The 15,208-nt window shown below is 41.8% G+C and overlaps 1 long non-coding RNA gene across 1 annotated transcript in view; it reads right to left on the bottom strand.

The window, feature by feature from the left end:
- The window catches only part of LOC148147655 (uncharacterized), a 112,905-nt gene that overhangs the window by 76,860 nt on the left and 20,837 nt on the right, over positions 1-15,208 (bottom strand). The window contains exon 3 of the long non-coding RNA XR_015759489.1: positions 11,049-11,097. This is a non-coding gene — a long non-coding RNA (uncharacterized LOC148147655). The remainder of the gene's footprint in view (positions 1-11,048; positions 11,098-15,208) is intronic.

Raw genomic sequence — 15,208 nt, forward strand, 5'->3', positions numbered from 1 at the left:
CAGTGCTCCTGCATCACAAGATGCTTAAAATAATCCATAGGAAGCTCAAACTGAACATGAAAGAATAAAAATAACCATCAAGCATGACTAAAAGTTCACAGCTAGACGATTGGAGAAAAGGGTGGGGTAAACCATGGACAATTCACTGAAACTGGAAGTTAGCATGCAGCAGGAATGAGAAGTGATAATCAGATCTTGAGACAAATAAATGGATGGAGCTTAAACATTTGGTGATAATGGCTGGAATGTAATACTTTCCCCTGAGGTAATTTGGGGGTGGGGAGGGGGGGGGAGGGTGTGGAGTAAAGTCAGGCAGGGGACCTGCTCCCTTCCAGCCTCTACCTTAGTTAACTCTAGGTTGGGATGGTTTGTGAATGGCGTTTCAATGCCAATTCTATTAGCTTGCCTGGATGGTGGTGAGGGAGGGGAGTGGAGGTTTGGGGGTTGGGGGGGGGGGGGGGGGGGGTCTCCCTCCACATGGAGGAGGCTTTCCCTTCAGCATCCACATGCACTAATCCTGGTAGAGATATGTTCTCATCAGGTTGCTCAGAGATTATGACAGACCTCCGGGGCAGGTGGGACTTGAACCCCAGTCTCTCGATCCAGTGACAGGGATACTGCCACTGTGCGATCTTCCAGAGTTACACTGGCACCACACCCCACCTCTTCCTCTGCTGTTAATAAAAGGAAGGTACAAAGAGAAGGTGAATTGGTGCTGAATGGACTGTCTGAGGACACAGACAACGTGGAAGATTGAGTGCTGCACAGAAGTTGTAAGAATGGGCAATGAATGGGTTAATGAGACAGATTTAGGAATGAAATTTTGTTCAATCACACACACATCATTTAGGTATTACAGGTGTTGTTTAGAGACCTAAATTCCCATTCAAAGTATGCACACACACTTTCACCATGTGCTAGGTGGACACCATCACAGTGAAGGAGTGAAAGAGGCATCCTTTACCTACATCTGATGGAGGCATTTGAAACCGAATATTTCCAAACACATGCTATGGTCCTCAATGCACCTTTGGTTTACACTGAGGCCATCATTGCTAATGTTGATTGCCTCCAGCAAAACCCAAAGAAAACATCATATCACTAAAAATTGCTAGGTATTTTAAATCATCATTGCCTACCTGGTGCATGATCTCTGATCTGACATCCAACTGCAATCTCCAGGGTCCCCAATGCTGTACAGATCACTGTCCAGTCCTGGCCTTGACCAGCTATCTGATCCCACCACTACCCATTTCACACACCCAGCACCTCCAACAGCAGTTCAAAACCTCCCAAATGGGACTTCTCAGCTCTAATGGCACTCTGACAGCACTCAAACTCAACACTTCCCTCCCCCACCCAGCCACTGAATTACAGTGCTCCCAACATCTCCGACATTCCTGCTGATTCCCCAAAAGTCTTTACTCATGGATACAAAGGCACACCAATCTTTCTACAAATCCGTGTAAAAGATAAAGTTGCCATTGTCCTCTTGGACCTTAGGGCTGCTCTCTCATTAGAGAGAGAGAGAGAGAACAGGCTGTGGTGGTTTAACCTCAGTGTCACCACACCTCATGTGAAGGGAGAGGTTCAGAGGAGAGTCCATCATGATAACCTCAGCCAATGTGGGAAATTGAACTCACACTGTTGGCATTACTCTGCATTGCAAACCAGCTGTTCAACCAACTTAGCTAACCAACTCCAAATCCATTTGTCACCCCTTGATTGAAACCAGATCATGACGGGTCCTGACAGGTCAGTGTGGGAGAACTTGGAACTTGGGGTCACTACTTAAAAATAAAGGGCTGCCAATTTAAGACAGGGATGAGGAGATGTCTTTTCTCCTGGAGGACTGAGAGTCTTTGGAACTCTCTTCCTCAAAGCATGATTGAAGGACAAGGTTTGAATATTTATAAGGCAGAGGTATACAGATTCTTGATCAGCCGAGGGGAGGGGTCAATGGTTATGAGAGGGAGTCAGGAATGTGGAATAATCAGATCAGCCATGATCCTATTGAATCAAGGCTCAAGGGGTCCACATACCCTACTCCTGTTCTTAATTCAATCATTTGTAACCCAATCATTTACCAACTCCTGATGACATTCCTGATGAAGGACTTATGCCTGAAACGTCGACTCTCCTGATCCTCGGATGCTGCCTGACCTGTTGTGCTTTTCCAGCACTTTACTTTTTTACTCTAATCTCCAGCATCTGTAGTCCTCACTTTCTTCTATTGGACTTATAACAAAGTTACTTTATGATGAGGTCTGAAGGCCAAACTCCAGGGTTCCTCAGATCTCCCATTTGAACTGGAATGGTTAACACTGTGCAAAGCAGGTAGAACAGGTCAAAATAGACACATCAAAGATTCTGATGCTTGGATTGTTCTGGAGGGGCTTTGCAGTAGTGTGCCACATAGTCCAAGCAAAGTGTACCTGGAGAATGTAAAAAGGGGTTTAATGAACCCTGATGAGCTGGGAGAATGGAAATGGGCTTCTGAGAAGGAATATGAGGATTGTGAGCAGGAGGAACATCACCTTCTGCGAGACAGTGCGGTGCAGCATGAGATGCCACAAGCCACTCAGAACATAATCAATACACTTTTGAGTAGATGAGAGCTGCAGCAGTGATCATTCATTGATAATAAAATTGCTGTTTCTTGAAAGGTAAACATTCTGCTCCTGTTCCAAAAGGCAAGTGTAGTTTCTGTTTCTTTGTTTTCTCTTAGCCTTTGCTGCTGTTGAATAAAAGTGATTGGTTTGAAGGTTCCCTCATTCTCGTGGCCCCACATTGAACAATGATAAGATGCTGTCTATGGTGGGCTTTAAGGAAAGGAAGCAGTGACGTAGAGAGGAGTGTAAGAGATGTGGCAATGGACAGATAAGTGGGGTGACCTGGAGCTTAAACAGTAATAGGTGCAGGAATGTACAGGTGTACATGCAAGAAATGTCAGCTGTATCAACAATGTGCTCTGAGAAGTGTTCGTTTGTTGATGCTTTCCGACTACACAAATAGTGTGGGGCAACCCTGGACTGTCAACACTTGACCAGGAACATAGCTAGACTTCAAAGATGGGCCCAGGAGCCAGGGATTCATGGATATCTCCACAGTGATGATACCTCTGTCTACGACAAGTGGAAAAATCAGGCTAGCATCAGACGAGATGGGCACAATAGGGGCATGGTACTGAATTAAATGATACAATAGCGTGAGAAAATTCACTGAGCCTCACACAGAGAAAGCCTCCATGAAAATAATACTTAGCTGATTTCTGGTAGAATTCAGCCTTTAGACCTAAAATACAATAGGAAGCAGAAAATTTAGTATTAATAAGAAATATGTTTTCTTCCAAGGTTTCAGTCCTTCACAGTTGAGAAGAAAACATTCCCAATGATGTGTTTCATATTATTTATCTACGAGACAATACAATTTCATTTACTTCTGGAATCTTCTTCCAGTTTGAGAATTTTTAAAGAGTTCTTTATGTGTTTTTCGATAATGGAGTCAGCTTATTCTCTTTATAATCTCCTGCTAAGTCCATTATACTCCTGATAAACTGGAAACAAATTGGGAAACTGGCAGGAAACCTTTAACTGAATGCAAGAGAAAGCTATTGCTGACTTTAAGAAACCAAGACCTATAAATAGAGAGGTGGGACATACCACCAGTGCTTCACCAGAGACTCTCACTGATGATGTTACCTAGTATGGTGACGAAATGTCTGAAAACAAACCTTCAAGCTCAGTGAGCTAACAAAACTTCTCAAAAATCGTTAATTCATGGGGAGTGTTGATGAAGACAGTGCAGTTAATGATGTGCAGATATTTTCCAATCGACCTGTGCAGGTATGGGATTACACATCTCTGAAGCAGGTGGCACATGAGCCCGGGTCTTTACGAAGGCACACACTCTAGGCTTGTTTTGAAAATGGAAGCCCATCTGATTAAAAGAACAATAGCCATATGAGCAGAAACTGATCAGCTAAGGGAGTCTTGTGTCAGAGTAACCATGTTCCTACCAGAACGCCTAAAGGACCAGGCTCAAGTTCCATCTCCCCTGGAGCTGTGCCATACAAAGTCTGAACAAGTTGATTAAAAATAATTGTGAAACTGGTCAAGTAATTAGTGGTGAATAGTTTTTCTTTCGAACTGGAGGGAAATATGCTGTTTTCTTGCTCTCGGGTCAATATTAAGACTGCTCTTCTGTATGATATGCATTAATGACTTCTACTTAGGAGTACAGGGCATAATCTCAAAGTTTGTAGATGGCACAAAATCTGAAATGTGATTTCAGGAGCAGAAGACAGATTGATGAAATAGAAAGCACTGTTACAAATTAGCACTGAAGTGAGAAGTGATTAAACAGAAACAGAAATTGCTGGACAAGTTCAACAGGTCTAACAGCATCCATGAAATCAGAGTTAATGCTTTGGGTCCAGTGACCCTGAGCCTAAAAAGTTCATTCTGATTTCTCTCCACGGGTGCTGCCAGACCTGCTGAGGTTTTCCAGCAATTTCTATTTTTGTTTCTGATTTCCAGCATCTGCAGTTCTTTGCTTTTTTTTTGTTCAGTGTGGAATCCTTAGCTTAATGATTAAATGCACTGCGTGCCAAAGCCAGGAAATTCTGTTTAGACATTTATAAATCACTATTTTATCCCTAGCTGGAATATAATCCAATTCTGAGTAGCACCATTTAGGAAGGATACCCAGGCCTTGTGCAGGATATAAGAATGATTTACTAAAATGAAACAAAGGGTGAAGGAATCCATGCCCTCAAACAGATTGAAGAAGCTGTCTTTCTTCTTAGAACAGGGAAGGTCGAATGACAAAATTATAGACATATTCAAAACCCTGAACAGTTCAGATAGATTAAGCAGAGACTGTTTCCAGCTGTACAGGAGTCAATGACCAGAGGATAACACAGGTTTAAGGTCATTGGGAAAAGATACAGGCAAAATGAGGAAAGTTTTATTTTATGGGCCTGGATGAACAGTCTGAAAAGATGTCTGAAGCAGATTCAATAGCAACTTTAAAAGTGGATAAATGCTTCAAAATAAAATTTGTCTATGCCATGTGCTCTATCTTTCTATGAAATCAGAGATCAGTTCAATACACAAGGTGATGAATCACAGTTCAGGAAGATGGGGTAAAAACATATACTGGAAATTTGTGTGTGTTTCACTGATCACATAGAGCGATTATCTTACAAAAATTGTTCTAGGAACTCCCCTGTAAAGCAGTCAGTAAATGACATGGCAATAAGTTACACAGATTAAAACTGTTCATCCAGGGTCTGCGCTAAATTGGTCGGACCCAGCTGCTGAGGGCACGATACAAAAGCAAGCCTTTTTTTTCTCAGTGGTGGATCAGTCCACCAAAACTGAACACAATTCTCAAACAATATACTTGAAAATTACAGATAGAGGCTCTGAAAATTAGAGACAATCTCAGATGTAATAAAGATGCGTTCTGTCACCATTAGGTATAATTATAGACCACACCAAAAATATACACCTGTACTTGTTTTGACACCTCAGGATATGGATATGATTCATCTGGAACTTGCCCACACAATACCTGGTTCAGTTACTGAAGCATAATAAGCTGTAGTCAGCAGGTTGTAACCACATCATGTAAAGACAGTTAAAAAGTCAATCTAATTTTACTCCTCAACAATCACATCCCCCGTGGATAAACCACTGTCTCGTATAAAGACCACCTAAATTCACATTCAAAAGGGCACCACAGTGGAGTTTTCAAGTGGGTGGAGTTCACAAAACAACTCACTGGAAAATCTCTACTGAAACTGTACTGCACTAACCACAAGAGAAAGTTTGTGAAGCAGTGCATGGCAAATCTGCGTCATTTTTCTTTTAGTTTATACATTTAAAATGAAAAGTGCAAAACATTTGGCAATGTACAGATGTTCAATAAACATGCTGCTTAAATGACTTTCAATCTTTTAAGTTTGTCTGAAGTAAATGTGTGCAGAACTGAGGGGTACTGCAAGAATTTCAGTTAGGATTTTAAGATGCACAACACAAATAAAGTTAACTCTATAAGAAACGGATGTTGGATTTGTTTGTCACATTTATCTTACCCATGTGTCGCGACCATACTGGATCAGAATACTGAAAAGTCTCACATTAGCTTTATTATTACCTGCTGACTGACTTGCACTGTTGCCTCGTATTCCATTACCATTTTACCATGAAAGGACGACAGTCAAATCATTACTCATGGTGCTCGAGTATAATGGAAAACAAACACATGACAAATGAGCACATTGCCACATCTGCTGAAGCACTAATGGTCATTTCATTGTGGTTAAACTGCACTGACACTGACGTCTAACTGAACGAGGCATCAAACTCACGAGGCTCCACCATAAGCATGGAGCAGTGTTGTTTTTATTATGATACAGGCTCTTTGTACAAGTACTCAAATGAGAGACAGAAAATTGAACAAATTAAACAAAGCTTAACAAGTATGACATGAGTCTTATTACAAAACAAATGCGCTGTTTCTAATCAAGACCAGCCAGTTTGAGGTCTGCTGTGTTTCATTACAGAAGAAAGTGAGGACTGCAGATGCTGGAGATCAGAGCTGAAAATGTGTTGCTGGAAAAGCGCAGCAGATCAGGCAGCATCCAAGGAACAGGAGAATTGACGTTTCGGGCATAAGCCCTTCTTCAGGAATGAGGAAAGTGTGTCCAGCAGGCTAAGATAAAAGGTAGGGAGGAGGGACTTGGGGGAGGGGCATTGGAAATGCTATAGGTGGAAAGAGGTCAAGGTGAGGGTGATAGGCCGGAGTGGGGTGGGGGCGGCCCTCACCTTGACCTCCTTCCACCTATTGCATTTCCAACGCCCCTCCCCCAAGTCTCTCCTCCCTACTTTTTATCTTAGCCTGCTGCACACACTTTCCTCATTCCTGAAGAAGGGCTTATGCCCGAAATGTCGATTCTCCTGTTCCTTGGATGCTGCCTGACCTGCTGCGCTTTTCCAGCAACACATTTTCAGCTGTGTTTCATTACAGTAAAACAGCATCAACAATGTAAAAGTGCCTACTTGGCTATAAAGCACTTGAGGTGACGGGGCATCCTAAAATTGTGAAATGTGCTTTTTTTAATGCTAGTTCCTTCTTGCTTTCGATTTGCATCCATACCTCATCTGAATAGTCATTCTTCATTTAGGTTCTGATCAGAACAGCAACTTGCATTTATATAATGTCTTCAACACAGTAAAAATGCTAAGACTTAAGGAGAGATTTGGATAGGTGTTGAAAAGCTTGGTCAAAGAAATGTGTTTTAGGGAATATCTTTGGTGGGGGGAGGGGCAAAGGAGATAGCAAATGGAGTGATGGAATTAAAAATAATTTAAAATTTTAAAATGAGGGATCAAACAACAATGCAAATGCAGTCTTTACAAATAAGAATACTTTGGTACTCCAGAGTCTGGGCCTTGGCAGCTAAAGGCACATCAATCAATGGTGGAGTGAGTGATTAAAATTCAGGCTGCTCAAGAGACCAGAACACACAGAGAACAATCACTGTGAGGCAACACACCCGCACTACTGTTAACCAATTAGAGAGCAGAGACAGGAGAAACTATGCTGCAGTGGGAGCTCAATTACACCTTCAGCCACTGATTAATTGCCAACAGTATTTATCTAAATCAAGTAAATGATTGGCCATTTAGGTGGTTCAATAGTGCTGTGGGCCAGAGGACTATCCGTCCTCCATGCTCCCTTCTGCTGGGAATGTGACATGGCTCTGGGAAGATGATGGGTACTCTACCCACCATCCTGCACCATTTTATGAACCTTCCCGCCTGTTTCCTGAGGGCTAGTAACATAGAGTTCACAAATTTTCCCAAATTACAACCTGCGGTGTGCTTATGGAGTAAGATTTCCCTTTCTTATATGAACTCATGAACGGGAGTACAGAACCCTTTCATGTATTCATTGTAGCTTCCTTTTTATTGCAGTATAAGAGGAGGAAAATGTTGGCAGGTTCCACTTTCAGTTTGTATCTACATAAATGCACTACATATGAAAATCAAGAGTCCATGAGTCATAAACCGCAGCTTACTGAGACTAAGCTCTCTAAAACAATTTTCTTTTCAAAAAATATTGGTTTAAAGCTGCTGTAAAGTGTGGTTTGCACATGACTAGCCCCAGCTATGAAATCCATTTCTCCAGATCTTATTAAAGCCAACATAAGATTAATGTTAAAATATTTCCTCTATCCTCTGTATGGGATATATGCTTGCTGTCTTAATTATTAATTAGATATGTTTTTTTTATTCAAGTACTTTCTTCCTTCCAGTTTTATTGCATCTCCTGACACCACTTATTGATAAAGGCAGAGAAAAGCTATGTGCATCAAAGTGTTTCAGTTCTGAATAAGGGTCACTGGACCCAAAATGTTAACTCTGCTTTCTCTCCACAGATGCGGCCAGATCTGCTGAGATGTTTCTATTTTTTGGTTTTATGTGCTTCAAGGCCCTAGCCAGTACAGTGAAACCGCTTATTAAGAAGCATAGAAGAAACGTCCAAGTGACTCTTCCTCAGATATTTTGTCCTGCCTGTGCTAAACACCTGGTTTTCATTTAGCACTTCGCCATATAATACATGCAGTGAGATTTCCCTTTAAATGCATTTCCCTTAAAATACATGTTAAACAGCATTTAGTTAGATTCAATGCATATTATTATTATTTGTTTTCATTGCCCAAGAACAGTGATTGAATTTTCCCACAGGCTTGACGATTCCAACATCGTAACCAAATGGGGAGCGCAGACTCAAGTAGGCCAGAAGTGAGACTGGCTGGGCACTATTCCCACAGACAGCTCACTATCCAATTGAGGATGGCAGATAGCTTCTCTATGCTATAGGCCAAACCAGGGGATCAGCAGTTCTGAAGAACAAATGGCAAATAAGCATGTGTGGAATTGCAAGATGAAACTGAATTAATAGTAGAACCACACAATAATAACCATCAGCTTGATCGAATTTTATTCTAATCAAATGATCTAAGATGATTTTGTGTAGCGAAGCTATGCTTTAACAGGAATATGTAATAGAAATGCAATCCACAAAAAGCTTTTGATTACATTAATATTGGTCCAAATGTAAGGAGTATTTGTTGAATTTGTTTCTTTCAGATTAGCAAACAATTTTATTTTCAAACACTGCTGGACTGCATGGTGGCTCAGTGGTTAGCACTGCTGCCTCACAGCACCAGGGACCCGGGTTTGATTCCAATCTTAGTTGACTATCTGTGTCGAGTTTGCACATTCTCCCATGTCTCGTTACATATGGTCTTGTTTCCAAAATGTGCAGGTTAGGTGGATTGGCCAGGGCTCTAGAGATGTGCAACCTAGGTGGATTAGCCATGGGAAATGCAGGATTACAGGGATAGGCTAAGGGGGTGGGGTTTTTTTTAGATTAGATTACTTACAGTGTGGAAACAGGCCCTTCGGCCCAACAAGTCCACACCGCCCCGCCGAAGCGCAACCCACCCATACCCCTACATTTACCCCTTACCTAACACTACGGGCAATTTAGCATGGCCAATTCACCTGACCTGCACATCTTTGGACTATGGGAGGAAACCGGAGCACCCGGAGGAAACCCACGCAGACACGGGGATGGGATGCTCTTCGGCGGATTAGTGTGACTCAATGAGCTGAATGGCCTGCATCCACACTGTAGAGATTCTATGATTGTTTGTGGGAGTTTGCTGTGGACACATTGACTGCTATGTTTCCTACATTACAATAGCCTTTACACTTCAAATATTTTTCAGTGACTGAAAAGCGCTTTGCGATATCTTGGGTTTGGGGAAGGTTCAGGCTTGATCAGTGAACAACCTGCTGTAGGGATTCTATGAAACAAGGGTCATAACAATGTCATATAAATAAATACAATATACGTGACCTACGCGACGTTCATTCTGGCAAGGTTCTGAGTGCACTGGTTTCTCAATTCCACCTTCCTATCTTTTTTATATATTTCTTAATTCCCTTACTGATTAAAAATTGCACATCACAACCTTGATTACAATTAAGACTAGATTAGATTCCCTACAGTATGGAAACAGGCACTTCGGCCCAACAAGTCCACACCGACCCTCCGAAGAGTAACCCACCCTCTGACTAATGCACCTAACACCATGGGCAATTTAGAATGGCCAGTTCACCTGACCTGCACATCTTTGGACTGTGGGAGGAAATCAGAGCACCCAGAGGAAACCCACGCTGACACAGGGAGAATGTGCAAATTCCACACAGACAGTCACCCAAGGCTGGAATACACTGACTCTACAGCCCTCTGCAGTAAAGAATTCCACAGTTTCATGACTGTCTAAGGAGATGAAATTCCTCCTCATCTCTGTTTTAAATGGGCGGCCTCTTACTCAGAGATTATGCTGTCTGGTCCTAGCCTTTCCCACAAGGGAAAACAATATCTGGAGATCAAATGGAAAGAATGGGATACCAACGTGAGCATCCTCCATTAAGCTCCACAAAGAACTAACTCCATTGGACAGGCCACTGCATCCAAATGATAAAAAAACACTCTCTTTTACAGGTTTTCTCCTCTCTCTCTCTGTTAGACAAAGGTCAAGGGGTGGACAAAAGAATAGCTATAAGGACAGTTTCAAGGTCACCTGAAAGCACAGAGGTACTGATACCACTGACTAGGAGGAGAAAGTTGCCAACTCGTCAGCCTGGCACCTCTGGATCCATCAAAGTGCAAGACACCTTGAAGTTTGGAGACTCCACCACGAGATCGAATAGCAGTGGCAGAGAAAGGAGAAAGAAGCCATCCATGAAATAATATATCCCCACTTTGGGAAAAACCTGTCCCTCCAAGACTAGGCTCCTCAATCTTCTGAAGACTCATTTGGCCTGACAGCTGTCAACCTTCAATTTCAAAGGTCTGCCACCACTGATAACAATGCAAAAGATAGTACTCATGAATGGGTCAGCAAACTAATTAAAATAAAGGACAGAAAGCTTGCATAATAATGCTAAATGTACACTTACCTCTCAAATTAGACTATCCACCTTGATGTTTCTTCTCAATCTATTATCCCTATGGCAACAGGAAATAAAAGTAAAATTGCAGGGAAGGATCAGAGTGGTAGACATGAGCTGAACAGGTAGTTCAAATAACACAAAAGTATTGGAAAACGCAACAAGCAATGGGAATCTGTAACAAAAGGCTGCACAGGAAGAGCTACAACATTATGTAAAAATAGTCCAGATCCCCCACAAAAAGCCCAAGAAGAGAGGCGTTCAACAAGGTTCCTCATTGTTAGCAAGGTTAGATTACACTGTGTAGAGGGAGACCTGGCTATTTGGATACAGAACTGGCCTGAAGATAGGAGACACTTTTTCTCAATCACATCCTCTGGCAATTCATTCCATATCAGGGTGGTACATATATGGATTGAGCTGCCAGAGAAAGTGGTTGAGACTGGTACATTAACAACATTTTATGGGCAGTTGGACAAATACATGGATAGGAAAGTTTAGAAGGATATGGGCTAAGTGCAAGGACATTTTGGTCATTTTGGTCAGCATGGACCAGTTTGGGCAGAAGGGCCTGTCTCCGTGCTATAGAACTCTATGAATGTATGAGAGAGGGTGGTGGTGGAGGGTTGCTTTTAGTGGGATTGTGTTCAAATAATGACTGAAATCGGTGATTGGTGAAAATAGCTTCTTTATTCAGCAATCACAGTAGCACAGATTGAGGCGGCAATGGAATACCGTAGCACAGTTCTTACAGTAGCTTCTTTATACGCAGCTTCTACATATATAAAAATTCTATCGCTACATTGTTTTATCTGCTGTACTTAAAGATTTGGGTGACCTCTGTCCTGGGTAAACAGGGAATGGGATTAAGAATGTCTGTCTGGTCTGAGTTTGCATAATGAAGAGGTGTTAGTTCTATTGTCTTTTGAGTTAAAAATCACACAACACCAGGTTTTAACTTTGTACACCCCAGTCCAACACCGGCATCTCCAAATCATGTCTTTTCAGTTAGTAATGTTAGTAAAAGTACTAGGCCTTTATGCTCTAATTGAGTTAGAAATTATGCATGCACATAATTAAAGAATAAAGAATATTAAACTAATTACTGCAGCTGGGTCATGAGTTGTCGGTATGAGTTTCATTCATTCATGCAATTTCACGGAAGTAGTTAAAAATCACACAACACCAGGTAATAGTCTAAAAGGTTTATTTGGAAGTCCTAGCTTTCAGAGCACTGCTCCTTCATCAGGTAGCTAGTTGGGCAGGATCATAGTGCACTGAATTTATAGTAAAAGATCGAAGTGCACGGTGGGACAGTGGTTAGCACTGTTGCCTCGCAGCGCCAGAGACCCGGGTTCAATTCCCGCCTCAGGCGACTGACTGTGTGGAGTTTGCACGTTCTCCCCATGTCTGCGAGGGTTTCCTCCGGGTGCTCCGGTTTCCTCCCACAGTCCAAAGATGTGCAGGGTCAGGTGAATTGGCCATACTAAATTGCCCGTAGTGTTAGGTAAGGGGTAAATGTAGAGGTATGGGTGGGTTCGCTTCGGCGGGTCGGTGTGGACTTGTTGGGCTGAAGGGCCTGTTTCCACACTGTAATGTATTCTGTAATCTGTAAAATCTGTAATAACTGATGTGACGTATTGAACAAACCTAGACTGTCTTTAGTCACTTAGATTGGGTTGTAGGTTTTGATCCATTAATATGTAAATCCCAGAACTTCTTTCAAGTCAAATTCTCGAAATAACTTAAGGTCTTATTAAAAAAAAGTGACATCTCAGTTCAGACATAGCATGAAAGCCTGTAACCCAAATTTGTTACAGACACTGTCTGTATTCCAAACTTGAGTCAGACTGGTTCTATTTCCAAAGTAGGAATTTATAAAATGACACATAAAATGTATGACACTTCGATCTTTTGCTATAAATCCTGTGTCTTATGATCCTGCCTCACTTGCTACCTGACAAAGGAACAGCATTCCGAAAGCTAGTGCTTCCAAATAAACCTGTTGGACTACAACCTGGTGTTGTATGATTTTTAACTTTGTCGATTTTAGTCCAACATCCAGTTTACCAGTTGAGAAACTGTTTGATATTCTATAATCTATTCAGATCCTGAGAGATGGTTTGTAATGGCTGATTAGTATTATAATGTTTCATAGAACATAGAACATAGAAGGTACAACACAGAACAGCCCCTTAGGCCCATAATGTTGTACTGAGACTTAATCCTAATGTAAAATATAGCAACTTAACTTACGCACCCCTCAACTCACTGCTATTCATGTGCATGTCCAGCAGTCGCTTAAATGTTCCCAATGACTTCACTTCCACCACCTCAACTTGCAATACATTCCATGCATTCACAACTCTCTGAGTAAACAACCTACCTCTGATGTCTCCTTTATACCTTCCTCCTAATATCTTCAAACTATGACTTCTCATACCAGTCAATCCTACCCTGGGGAAAAGTCTCTGGCTATTGACTCTATCTATTCCTCTCATTATTTTGTACACCTTGATCAGGTCTCCTCTCTTCCTCCTTCTCTCCAGAGAGAAAAGTTCGAGCTTATTCAACCTTTCTTCATACGGTAAGCCCAGGCAGCACCCTGGTAAACCTTTTTTGCACCCTCTCCAAAGCCTCTGTATCTTTTCTATAGAAGGGTGACCAGAACTGGACACAATATTCCAAGTGTGGTCTCACCAGGGACTTGTAGAGCTGCAGCAAAACCTTGCAGCTCTTAAACTTGATTCCCCTGTCAATGAAAGCCAAAACACCATACACTTTTTTAACAACCCTATCCACTTGGGTAGCAACTTTGAGGGATCTATGTACTTGCACATCCAGATCCCTCTGTTCCTCCACACTGCCAAGAATCCTGTCTTTAATCCTATATTCAGCATTCAAGTTCGACCTTCCAAAATGCATCACATCGCATTTATCCAGGTTGAACTCCATCTGCCATTTCTCAGCCCAGCTCTGCATCCTGTCTATGTCGTGCTGCAGCCTGCAGTAGCACTCTATACTATCGACGACACCTCCAACCTTTGTGTCATCTGCAAATTTACTAACCCATCCCTCAACCTCCTCATCCAAGTCATTTATAAAAACTACAAAGAGCAGAGGCCCAAGAACAGAGCCTGCGGGACCCCACTCAACACTGTCCTCCAGGCAGAATATTTTCCATCTACAACGACTCTCTGCCTTCTGTCAGCCAGCCAATTCTGAATCCATAGATTTGGGTAGGTCATGGAAACATGGTGTCAGGATGGTATTGTTTTTGAATAGGTTAATAGCCCTTGATATTTATTCATTTTGATGTAAATAGGTCTGATAAGGGTTGAAGGCGTGAAGGAGCAGTAATAGATTTGGTAGTAATTTAATTTAGGCCATCTTATAATAGTAAAATGCACTACGAAAACCTAGTTTTATGAATGAATGAATGAAAACGTGTTATAGTAAACAATGGATTAGTAAAGGGTTATGAGTAAATGAATGGAAATGTGGTATAAATGAATGTAGCGAACTGGTGAGCGAGTTAATAAAGATACCTATAACACAATATCTCACACTTTTCAGACTGGAGGCCTGTGACCAGTGGTGTGCCACAAGGATTGGTGCTGAGTCCACTGCATTTTGTCATTTATATGAATGATTTGGATGTGAAATAAGAGATAATGGTTAATAAGTTTGCAGATGACACCAAAATTGGAGGTATAGTCGTCAGTGAAGAAGGCTACTTCAGAGTAAAACAAGATCCTGATCAGTTGGGTCAAGGATTGGCAGATTGAGTTTAATTTAGATAAATCTGAGGTGCTGCATTTTGAAAAGGAAATCAGGGCAGGACTTAAACAATTAATGGTAAAGTCCTGGGGAGTGTTGCTGAACAAAGAGATCTTGGAATGCGGGTTCATAGTTCCTTGAAAGTGGAGTCACAGGTAGATAGGATAGTGAAGAGGGCATTGGTATCCTTGCCTTTATGGTCAGAGTAGTGAGTATAGGAGTTGGGAGGTCATGTTTTGACTGTACAGGACATTGCTTCGGCCACTATTTGAATATTGCACGCAATTCTAGTTTCCCTGCTGTAGGAAGGATGATGTGAAACTTGAAAAGGCTCAGAAAAGATTTACAAGGGTTGGAGGGTTTGAGCTACAGGGAGAGGCTGAATAGAC

Source organism: Chiloscyllium plagiosum, unplaced genomic scaffold (genome assembly GCF_037043375.1).
Source record: "Chiloscyllium plagiosum isolate Xiang-an unplaced genomic scaffold, Cpla_swu_hap1 HiC_scaffold_15, whole genome shotgun sequence".
Lineage (NCBI taxonomy): Eukaryota > Metazoa > Chordata > Chondrichthyes > Orectolobiformes > Hemiscylliidae > Chiloscyllium > Chiloscyllium plagiosum.